The sequence below is a fragment of the Anomalospiza imberbis genome, chromosome 8 (genome assembly GCF_031753505.1).
Source record: "Anomalospiza imberbis isolate Cuckoo-Finch-1a 21T00152 chromosome 8, ASM3175350v1, whole genome shotgun sequence".
Classification (NCBI taxonomy): Eukaryota; Metazoa; Chordata; class Aves; order Passeriformes; family Viduidae; genus Anomalospiza; species Anomalospiza imberbis.
The window spans coordinates 18,353,742-18,366,206 of NC_089688.1; the positions used below are offsets into that span (position 1 = coordinate 18,353,742).

The 12,465-nt window shown below is 43.3% G+C and overlaps 1 long non-coding RNA gene across 1 annotated transcript; it reads right to left on the reverse strand.

Annotated features, from left to right (window-relative positions):
* Positions 1-6,136: 6,136 nt before the first annotated feature.
* LOC137478569 (uncharacterized) lies at positions 6,137-11,870 on the reverse strand. Its single transcript, XR_011001659.1, has 3 exons — positions 11,302-11,870; positions 7,144-7,225; positions 6,137-6,816 (listed from the first exon to the last, which is right to left on the reverse strand). It is a non-coding gene; the product is annotated as an uncharacterized lncRNA (long non-coding RNA).
* Positions 11,871-12,465: the final 595 nt, after the last annotated feature.

Below are 12,465 nucleotides of genomic sequence, written 5' to 3' on the forward strand. Positions count from 1 at the left end.
CAGATGTGGGGTGAGTGGATCTAATTTCTCACAGAGTCTCAGTCGTGTAAATATGTGGATTGAAATACGCAGGGTGATGAAGAGCAGATTACCCAAATACAAGGCTTGCAAGAGGTTTGCCTGTGAGAAAAGCAAGTCTAATAAAAGTGATAGACAGAATAAAGCTGGCTACACATCAGCCACAGGCAAAGCAATGCTCTCCTCTCCCCCTGTAGAGTATCCTATATTCTTTCTGGATGAACCACCCCTTCAGAGGCGTGTAAAACACCTCAGAGCCACGTGAAGGTATTGGGGCTGTTCCAGGCTACAGCAGCTGAGGACCTGGCCATTATCCTACCCACAAGTGAAAGCATCTCCTCTGAATGGCCATTCCTGAAGAACCACTCTGCCATAGCTTGATATCCAGATTAGAGCAGGGATACTAAAAACACTTCAGCCTCAGGAACAATCATTTGAGGAAACTGAGGAGGTTGGTGGTGAAGGGACACATAGATCACAGGAGGAGCAAAGTGATCCAGTCTCAATAAACAGTAAGTGGTGAGAACAGGAAGAGGATATTCACTGAGAGTATGGATGGAAAGTAACTGGAAAGAGACTGAGGCTTTGGCAGTTGATTTAAGAAACTTAGGGAAGGGATGAGATAATTGATTTGGACTGAACTGAACTGTAATAGAACAGTATAAAAATAAAAAATATAATCATCACAGAATTATTTGTTTTTTCTCAAATTATCTTACTGTTTCAATTACCTTTTAGACAAGGCTCCTTTAGAAGGAAAAAGGAAAGTATTTTAATTTTAAAATGGCAACCTGAAGAGCTAAAGTACTTTTGAAATTTGCTTTGTTTTTTTTTCATCTGAAACTTGGATCCAGCCAAACACGGGAATAATTTCCATCCCCTGTGCTATGGTAGTGTTCACTGCAAAAAGGACAAGTGACACCCTGAAGCAGTGAGGGACAGATGTGGAGTGGCTGTTGCCAACACATACTTACCCCAGAGGAGAAGAGCTTCCATCCAGTGGCTGGGAGTGACACAGCAGAGCCCTGGCAGTCACACCTCACGCCCCAGCCCAACGGCAGCATCTGTACAAGAGCAGGCTTGCAAGTGTGTGTCACATGCTGTAACTCTCTACAGCTCCTCTCTTCCTTTCTCTGCATGCCAGTCCACAGTCCAAAATGGAAGGGCAATGTCAGGGACATTAAGGGCCTTTACAGCAATTTTGTCAAACCTGTAATAGAGAAAGGATAAAGGAATGGTAGAAAAAAATGAGAAGGGTTGCTGGTTAGCACATGTGCAGGGCAGACCAGAACTGGAAATAGAACATCTCTTTGGCCTGGCTGTACTAGGTTGTACCTGAATCTAATTCTTCTGTGTGAACTTAATGAGGATGATAAGATTAACCTGAGAAACAACAGCTGAGTGCTGAGCTTAGCCAAAATGTTGCAATAACTCAGTAGTTCTCTGCCCACACAGGATTCTGCTAGTAGATGGTACTTGCTCCTTTTACACATGTAAACTATCTCAGAGCATAATTAGTCCAATTGCTAGCAGTTGTGCATATGGGTTTGTGAAAAAATGGTCTACTACATCATCTGTTTACTTCTAAGCTAAGTGAGCTTTTTAAAAAAAAATGTGGATAACACAATTCTTCAAATGCCTTATCAGCTAGAGCCTAAGAAATGCAGTCTCCCTCAGGCAGCTCTGGTATTTTCTACAGTTTCATGCATCACTGTGAGGAAAAACAGTGATGGAGAGTGAAAAATCAACTATGGAGCCCTTTTCAGCAATAGAGAGCTGTTTGCTGTTGGCTGACATGATGCTCTCTGCCTGTTCTGCAGCAAAACCTGCTGCAGTTCCCCAGTCCTGCGATACTGAATCCAGTCCCTGGTAGCCTCCCCATCTGAGTCTGCAGTGTAATTTCTGGCCACAGCCTTGATGAAATGTCTCTCAAGAAAGAAAACTGTGTGAGGCACTGAATGACTGGCATGAGTGAGACACGACTGACGATTCCAAGCAAACCATTTCACTTCACTTTTCCCAAAGGGAAGATGCTGCCAAAATCAATCTGTTTCCTGAAAAGGTTTTGATCTTCACACAGCTTCAATTTTCCAATGAGAAAACACTTAAATTTCCAGCAGACCTCTAGCATAGCTCTGCCTGGGTGTTTGTAGTGTCCCTTATGCCCCCACTGGAAGGGCTCATATATTTCTCATGTGTCACTTACAAGGACTAAATTATCTCCAATTCTTTGCAGTGCTGTTTCTTCATTAATATTATGGGTAGCACTGTGTAAGGGGTGATTTACATGCCAAGCTCAATAGCAGATTTAATAAAATTCCCTATGCTTTCTAGCTGGAACACCTGGGGTGTGATTTTATTGGCGTGTTAGGTTGCTGGATGCCTTTTACACACATCTTTATACTCATGTAAAATGGATTATATGTCATATATGCATACAAATATACAGATACAAGCACATTTATGTATGTATCAATACTCATGACTTTTATACACACATTTCACTTAGAAAAATTAAATTATAAATGAAGTGAATTAATTATAGTTTCCTGTTTCTTTACAACTGAATGGGCAGTGAGTGTTGACTTGTTCAGTGGCCCTGCTAAAATTTATCTATATATATATGCAAATTTCAGAGCAATAAACTCAGAATTGCTTCTTTATTTTGTTTGTTTTCTTAATGTTCATAGTAGTTGGCTCAGAACCAACTGAACTGAAGCTACAGGGTGACTTGAAAACCAATGTGCTAAACAAAAATTCAGTTCCTGTGCTACTTGCAGCCTGCTCAGCTCCTTGCTCTCCCCACCCTGTCTCACCACCTCCCACTCATGGTGCAGCACCTGCTGACTGCTACCCCTTTTTGCATGTGCCAGGGCTGCCATGGTCTCACTGCTGCATGGGCTGTGACTGTGCAGAAGGACAGACACAAGGAGAGTTCTGGGTGTCTCTTCATCCCAGCTTGGGTGTTTGGAGGGAGATGCTTGTTGCAAGAAACTGAGACACCTGGGTCTGTACTGAAATGGGAACAGAGACCTGGGCATGACCAGGGAGAACCACCAGCACCTGGAAGTTGGAGGCAAGTCTATTTTTCATATCTACAATGCTGCTCTCTTTGGGCTGCTGTGTCCTTTGCTCTGCAGTGTTTAGTTCAGGCACTCTGAAGGGACACTTGCATTTGTGAAAACAAAGAGAAGGGCTGGTCTCCATTTTTGTCCCCAGGACCCAATCCTCTTCCTTTCAGCAGGGGAAAGAGAAGCCATAGTAAATATTCCCTGGATTTCAGTGAATAGGGAATGGGCTGTCCCCAGCTGATGGTTTTGCTGTGTTAGTTCCTGTCTCATATCATACTTAACAGCCTCTTTATAACATGAGCATTTGGGTAGTCCTTCAAAGGGAATGAGAGGTAGTGTTCCAGCCCACTGGAAATACTTAAAGGAGATTTTAAGAGCTTAATATTTGTGTGATGATTTGATGCCTCGTGAGGGCTGACTTAGAACAGAGGCTAGACGAAGTTAAAGAATAAAGTAGGTATTTATTAAAAGGCCTCAATGGATACACCTTGGGCAGCACAAGAGCCCAGCAAGGGCTACACCCAAGATGAACCCAAAATGGACAATCAGTCACCAGGTCATCTGTGGCAAGAACATTTCTCTCTCTCTCTCAAGATTTTTCATAGAGGTACACAGAGAGAAAGAAAGAGAGAACTATTTCTACTCCTTGTTTTTCCTATGTGGAATGTGTTTGGAGAATTGTTAACCTGGGGTGATTGCTTAATTAGAGTCTAGTGAGAATTGTTTGAGCCTGATGGCCAAACAAATCCACCTGTGTCTAGACTCAAGTGAAAGTCACAAGTTGTGAGTTAGATATAGTAGTTAGAAAAAGTATGTAGTTTTAGTATCTTCCTTTATATAGTATATTAATGTATTATAGCATAGTTATAATAAAGAAATCATTCAGCCTTCTGAACTGGAGTCAGACATAATTTCTTCCCACCGGGTTCGCCTGCATTTTACAATAGTCATCCACTTTTATAAGTTCTGATCCATTTGCATATTGGAGTTAATTGTCCAATTATTGCTTTAGGTTATGAAGTCACATCCTTCTTATTTTTCTTTCTTCAGTCCACCATAATTTATGCTCTTGAGCCTGAAATTTGGATCATTTGTCCTTGGTCCCCAGCTAGAGGAGGAATTGTTTTGTCTACCTGCTCTGTGAAGAGAGTTTACTGTCCCCTAATACGAAGTGCAGAACTACACACTAAAGCAGTACAGAATCTCAAAAACATAAAAGCTAAAACCTGAGGCATCAGACTAGCAAAGCAAGGAGTCTGATCAGCTCACCTTGCCTTCCAACCATCTGAGCTGACTGCCTCTCCTGCAGCATCCCAGGTTTGCAAACATCACCTTGCAGTGGCAGGGGAGGTCCAGAAGGAGCTGCTGGGTACGTCTGCCATGGGAGATATCACTCAGTTCATGCCTGCAAACTGACCTGTCTGAAGCAGAGTGGTTTGGACTCTACCAAAGGGGCCTTTGGTGATTTATGCCTGCAGAACTGTGAAGAATTGGAAGAAACCTTTGCCAGACAGCCCTGGATGCTCCTATCTGCTTCTGGAACAGCTTCCAGGAGAAGACATCTCTGAGGGAGCACAGGTTTCCACTGCCCTGCAGCACTGTGGAATGCTGGTCACTGAAGGAATCACCCAGCACTTCATTTCTGTAGGAGTTTTCCTAAATTGCTTCCTCAAACAATTATTTAAAATTATTTGCTTATGCAAGTTTGGACAATGTATTAGAAAATCAGGTCCCAGCTTCCCTAGGAACTTGTGTGAGCAGAGCAACTAAGATTAATTAGAAATAATGGAACAATGCAGAAAGACATTTAGGACCTGATCTGACAGTCTGCTGAAGATGCAGCCCCTGAAAGAAGCAGGGTGGGGGCAAACTGTTCTTACACATCCCAGTTGGTTTTTGGCATCCACCTAAGCAAATCCCATCCTCTCTGAACTGAAAGTCTTCCCTAACTGCAGCCCACCAGCACCTACCTAGAAATGCCTCTTTTCTATAGCAAAACTCTCCTTTATAAATAAATAAAGATCTAAAACAAACAAACAAACAAACAAAACGGCAGAAAAAACAAACACCAAAGCCACACAACTCCTCCCTCAGAATCATTCATGCTCTGGGATATTTTGCTGCACAATCTGCTGAGAATGATTCAGTGCTGAGCACTGCTCCCAGTGCTGTGGAGAAGGGTGATGACACCCATCCACCCTGGAGATCAGGCACACCTCTGGGCTTGAGAAACAGCAAACCTCTCATTTTTGATGGTTTGTTTAGTTACTCATCGTGGTGAATTAATGTGGGCTTTGTCTCATCAGCCTTCTCTGCATTTTACCCTGCAGGGTCACAAAGGTTTCTCCTCTGTGGAAGGACATTTGCCAAAGTCTGAACAACTGGGACTGCAGGATGAAAGCTACTAATAATCTAATTTAATTCCTCTGAAGGCAAGTGTTCAAAGAGTTAGGATCCACAAGTCCTAAGTAACAAGTAAAACAAAGTGATGAAAAGTCCAGGGGGAGGATACTTGGCAAAGTTCTAGGCTTGGTTATAGAATATAATCCAAAATAAGTCCACAGGCTTTGTTCTCCGTGTCATTAAATCCACATACCTGAAACTATTTAGGCCTTTTTTTTAAGCTTTTTTTTTTTTTTCTAGATGGACAAAAAGACTAACTAACAGGCACTTGGATCTGATTTTGCTTTTATAGAGCCTGGTGTGTAAGATGAGAAAACACTAGAGATAAACTAGATAAACTCTCTGTGTTAGAAAACCCCAAGAATTTGATCCTGTATAAGATTTCTTATACAGATATAGTGCTTTCAAAGCAGTTTCACAGATACAGCAAATTCAGGAGACAGGCAAAATAAAATATATACTCTTCTCAGTTTGGAATAAAATTGCATTAAAAACTATTTATTCAGCATGCAATGAAATGGGAAAAACCCCACCACGGGTGACCCACATGTCCATCCTGCACAGAACATCTCCTGTGTTTCTGAGTCCTGACTTTACAGGCCAGTAAGGACTAGAGGTCATGGATGTACAGTGCCATCTGAACATGGGCTCCTTCCCCACTGGAAATCTGAAGACATCTCCACTATTTTTTGCCTGTAGATGCTCTTCCTTATCTCTAAAATGGACAAGATTTGTAATCTTAGGTTTTGCCTTTTTCCTCTGGTTAAATCTCTCCACTCTTTCATTTCACTCACCACTGAAACCCCAAATATTGTGATAGTAGAAGAACATCTCGTCCTTCCCCTATTCTCCTGACTCTCCTACCTTTTTTTCTGATGCTGTCAAGGCAGTGCACAGCTGCCAAAATGGTGAGAAAGAGACAAACAGAGAGAATGGGGGAGTCTGGAGGGAGGGGGCAAGGGGAAAGAAAAGGCTGCAGAAGTTTAATGCAAAACAGTCATAATGACAAAAAATACCACATTTATGGCTTCATAACTTCAGCCTAATTCAAACCCATTGCAGAACAGCCCCTGAAGGGGAATGTACATGAAAGACTCATCCAGGTTGGCTGCTGCACATATTGTGTTCCGTGGTTTCCAGGCACTGATGTTGCCAGAGCATCCTTTTGGGGCACTCTCATACCTCCACCTTCTAACCACTGAGGCTCCCTGCTGCTAGGACAGATTCCAGCAGCACTGCAGGGATCCCTCAGAGCTTTGCTATGGCTGCAGGGAAAAACTGGTCTTCTGTTCCTCTAAAGTTCCTCTCTTCCAAACCATGGCTGCTAGAAGTGATCAAAAAAGAAATATTTTTTCCTGAGTACTGCTGATATTTTGCCATTTGTTTCCATTACTAATTGACTCAGGGGAAGTCAGTCATCATAACTTATTGTAGGAAGACTATTTCCACGAAAAATATTTGATTTGGGAATATATTTAATTTCTAAAAGATAAAAACATCTACTTTTGATGTTGCATTGCTCTGTTATATTATTAGATCATATTTGAAATAGTGAAGTCAAAACAAGAAATTCTACCTCATCAGAACTAGAGGTTTCAATATTATGAAAATGAAACAATTGAGAACTATTGAGAGAAAATGAAAAAGTTACTTCAGAGCACTTGGACTTTCCCACTGAAGTTTAACCAACATGGACATGTTCCCATTGAATGTTTGGATTCCAAGAAAATCAGCTTGACACAAAAAAAATTGTATCCAGATCTGTTTGCGAGACAGCAGGCAAGAACAATCCTTCCTTTACTCTCTCTGCTACCTGCTCTCCCACAGGGTGGTGGGATTGCTGCTTGGGGTGAGCCTGTGCAGACCCCCAAAAAATCCCATGCAGGTGCTATGGGGCACAGGTGGAGGAGTGGGTCCGGCCCCAGGAGTGATTTGTTCACATCAAATATATACTTCACATGAAAGTTGGGAAGCCCTCCAAGGGAAACGAGGCATTTGAGAGCAAGAGGAAGAAATTATGCTGGCAAGATTTGGCATTGTTTATCTGCTGATCAATACCAGAGAATGATTCCCCAGCTGGGTCAAATATGCTGAAGAGTAGAAACAAAACAATAAACAGCAGATAATTGATAACTTTTCAGAAAATTTAGAAGTGATTGAGAATTTTTGGCTGGAGCATTCATGCAACTAAAAATAATTTTCATGAAATTGAATATTTTCAATGAAAGTTTGCAGAAAATTTTATACTCTCTGTTGGGCATCAAATCATAATATAAAGATATCAGATTAAATTGACCTACTCCCAGACTCTGCTTCATGCTCTCAGTGTCTTTCATGAGCTTGGTGCTATGGAGAAACTATAAACCCCTTGAAACACCTTAAGCTGACATGTTCCAATAAGTCATAGATGGGAAGAAGTGTAGTATAGGAGATGTAGGCTAGCCTGAGGAAGCCAGGGTTGGGTGGATTGCTGGAACTCCAACTCCTATCAGTCACTGTGACATGTAGGCAAAGCCAACTCTCTGTTGATTTGAGCAGAACAAATTACTTTGTCATTTCCTGTGAGAATCCTTTCCAAACTGTCCATTCTACTAGCAAACATGAAATTCAGACTTTTTCTGTCCTGCTTTGGAATACTAACAAATGTGAGAGTGTTGGGAATCTCTCCCTCTTCCTTCTGGATGAAAATCTAGTTTTGAAGCAGCTCTGGGCACTGGGCAGCACATGCCTGTGCACAGCATGGGAGCCACACACTTCCAGGTGCCCTGCTCCATGTACCTCTCTCTGGCAGTCATCACCATGGAGGGATGATCTCTTTGAGGCTTTCAAAGAGAGGTAGAAATGGAGTGGAAATGTTGTGCCATTTACTTTTGTGCTCTGTGAGGATTTTCTTAGTATACAGGTTGTTCATTGCAGTCAACTCCCCTTTACACATTGACATTAAGGAAAACCAGACATGAGAGATATTCATGTCACGAGCATTGTGTGGCTTTTATGCCTTCTCTGCCAAGCCAGCTAGATTGCTGAAGGCCAGATGGCAATGTGAGATACACTGCTGTAAATCATGAGCCTTTCACCAGTCCCACAGTGCAGAGTGAGCAGAATCAGGCCCTCCCACCCAAGACCCAGTATTGCTGGCGATGTAGCGATGTAGCGGGGGACTTCCATTTGTTTGCAATTAGGTGCTGGCACTGGGAAAGCCCTGAAGTCACCATGGTCTCTGGGCAACAGATAAAGCTTTTGTTTTTGCACAGACAAAAGGCAGAGCAGGCCAAACCAATGCAGAGTGTGTGAGCAATGGGAAGCCTGATGAAAGGCCATAAAGAATGTCCAAAGTCAGCAACAAATAACATGGCAGCAGGAAAGAGAAATCTTATAGTAGTTAGAAATGAGGAAGGAGGGAGGGCAAGAGAAGGGAGAGGAGGGAGGAGCCAGGATGGCTGGGTGCCCAAAGCAGTGATACACGGGGTGAGCACTGCTAAGACACACATGGGAACAAGGCACGTGGGGACTGTGTGGAGTGAGCTGCACAGCTCAGACCTACTCATCTCCTGCCTGCAGAGCATCCCTCTCCGGGCTTTATCTCGAGTAACTGAATGACTGGGAAGCTTTGTTTCTCCTTGTCATTTCTCCATTATCTTTTTACAATACTCCTCTAAGGAACTGAAAAACTTCCTGTTAACCAAATCTTGCATATGTTGAAAGAGGGGAATGTGAAATTAGATGATCTGTAGTTCTTTACTTGCCTGACAAGCCATCCCACGTCTGGTGTGATTCTTCTCCAACACCCAACGAAGAGATAGAGCCTTGTATTTTTTGCAACATGTATGCTTGATTAAGAGCCTGGCAGAGCAGATCTTCGACCATGAAATCTATCAGGTAGGGACTGTCTTTATCCTTCTGTGTTTGTGCAACTCCTGCATAACAGGGCCTTGTCTGAATTAAAACAATGATGGACTGAAAGAAAATCAGACTGGGAGATGGAAGAGTAGGAGTTTGCAAGCAAGAGTAGGAATTTGCAGGCTTGTACAACACATATATTCTGGAAATGCCCTTGGAATCTCCCTCCCCCATTCTTAGCAAGACCAGATGTCTGCTCTGGAGGTCCCAGCGGGTGGGGAGGATGGTACCAATCCCTCAGTAACTGGGTTGGGGTAGACTGCTTAACAGGCAATAATGCCAGTAGGAGAATCGTTGGAACAGCTAGGCTGCAGAAAGCACTGAAAGCTGCGACAAGGACCTTAATTTTGAATATGGACACTTAGCATGAATGGTAGTCATCCAGCTGCTTTTGTGGCTGTAGATCTGGCATAGAGAGTTGGATTTCTATTTGTATTCATAGTATTTATTTTTTGAAAGAAAGACCTATTTCCTCTCTTTTTTCTCCTTTTCCACATATTTTGTGCAGAATTATTTTGCTGGTGTTCTGCCCTGTGGAAAGGCTTTAATTTACAAAAGATGCATTAGGCTATGTAACAGGGCTTGGCATTTGCTTCCTTAATACTCTACCCTTTGTGTAGGAATAGTACAGTCTGCAGTGTTTTAAGTCTCTCTCTCTGGTGCTCAGAGGCAAAATAGATAGAGTGTGCTAGATATTAAACTTGTATTGGCTGTTTGCATTGCTGTGGTACTGTGTGGAAGGACTTGGCGATCTGGGTTTTGTTACACACTCTGAACCACATCCAGAAAGTCCTTTCTTCAGATTTGCTGTTTTATAGGCAACGTACAAACATGTTTCACCACAGCCAAAATCTTGCAGGCACGGCAATAAATCACGCAGCGTGCTAGGCAGCTGGAATTGATTGTGGATCTTTGGGGTGGAAGAATCACACACATTTTGAAGATTTCAGTGAGCTACAGCAGCATTTTAAACCTCTGTCCTTCTGTTCCTAGGTTGTGCTCTTCCACCTCTCAGCAGACTGGGCTAGACTTCACCTTCTGTTCCAGCCATGGTGGTCTGACGTGGGTCTGCTGAAAGCCTAAGACAGCACACTAGCTCTGCCAGCTCACAAAGCCAGTGTGCCCAGGTTTGGCTCTCAGTGTGATGGCAGTGTGAAGGCAGCAGTCACAGGTCATTTTTCCTTGGCAGCAGTCACAGGTCACCATTTTTCTTTGGCAGCTACTGTGAGGAATGGCTGGCGGTGGAAGCAGGACCTGGGAACCATATGAGCTAAGGATGTGCTGATGAGCCAAAGGGTGTTGCTGGTGCAGGCAGGGAAGACAGATTGGACTTCACAGCTGGGAATGAGCCCAAGAGCATAAAAGACAAACAGCTCCGCAGCAGCAGTCATGCAGCTCCTCTCCAAAAGGATCCTGGAGGACCCTGGATCCTGCTCTGATACAGTGGCTGCAAAGGACAGAATGGAAATGTCATCCTTCCACCTCTTTCAGAGACTAGAAACAGATGGCTGGCCCTAGCCAGGGAGCACGTGAGAGATGTGAAATGCAGTGATGAGAAAGCAGGAGGAAGGTGCTGAGAATGGCTTTAAATCACCAAGGCTTTACCCTTCAGCTGGGAAAATTGGGTTTGAGAGGAAAGAGAAGGTCCTCAAAAGAGACAGAGGAAAGAACAAAGGACAAATAAGGGCAAGAGGCAGAAAGGACAAAGACAGAAACTCAGGGAATTCCTACAAGAAAGATCACCAGTGTAAGCAGTGTGATCCAGATGGGCACCTGAGTAAACAAACCTCCCCTCCCAAAGTTGGTGGATGCATGGACCCAGGACAGGGCTGCAGACTTTTCTCACTACCATGCCTCTTCCCCTGCAGCTGGAGGGCAACCTTCATGACCAGAAATAGAAGCCTCTTACCCCAAATCTGTCTCCTGTGTAACAGCTGGAGTCATCCTGAGCCTTGGTCCAAGCTGATGATACGCAGGTGTTATTAATAACACAAGCTGAGGAATGCTCCCCTGGAACTGGGGCCTTCTGCATACAGATTTCTGAGGCCAGAGGGATCTTCAGCTCATCATGTTTGACCCCACTGGTAACAGAGGCAAGAGATCTTCACCCCGTGTCCCCTGAGAGCCCAGCAAGGTATGTATGGCTAACACCACAATGGCCTTCAGCCCTGCTAGGAAGGTATAGGAAGGATCAGAGCTTTCCTTCCCCCTCTCTTGGGGAATGTGTTCCAAAGGCTAATCAATTCCACACCTAAAAATCTGGTCTCAGTTTGAATTTCTCTGGCTTCAGCTTCTAGATCGTGGGAGTTTTGTTTTTGTTTTTTTTTTTCATTTTGCCCTTGCTAGTCCCAATGCTACCTATTTGTTTTGTCTGAAAGACTCTTGGGATAACTTGAGAGCAAGTAGCTTTATAAAAGAGGGAAATGCTCACAAGAATCTAGGTGTGACCCTTATCATGTAGCACCCAAGGTAACATCCTCAGTGATCCTAGGAAGCAGAGGCATTTACCATGCTGTCCTCTGACCAATACCATGCCAGGACCTAATCAATCCAGCCCATAATTAGTGTCAGGATGGCTGAGGCCATGAATGCAGCTGATTTCCTTCAGCTTGCTAATATTGGAAAGCTGCCTATGAAGAGAGCCAGATGTGCTAATAAGGTGGGCTCACCTCCAATTCCTAGGCAGTTCACAGACACATTGCTGTGGTGCTTTGCTGAGGGAGTAAGAACCAAAACTTTCACATTTGCGAGAAAAGACCTGATGAAAGGCACAGCAAAGTGCTCCACAGAACATGGGGACTATTCTTATTAATAATGTGCAATTTTGTAGCTAATTACCTCCAATGCATTTCACAGTGACCTGGGAATCTCTCACTGACCATCTGCACTCACAATTACCTACTAGTTTTTCATAAATATCTTAGTAAATAATTGATGGGTTTGCAAAGGGGTCATCAGTAATCTGAGTTTCCTTTTCCCTTTTTTGCATGCCTTTTGCCTTGCATCAATTTGAACAAAAAATATTTATTAATCAAGAAGCTCGAAAAAGCTCAAGCACTGTTTCACTGTTATA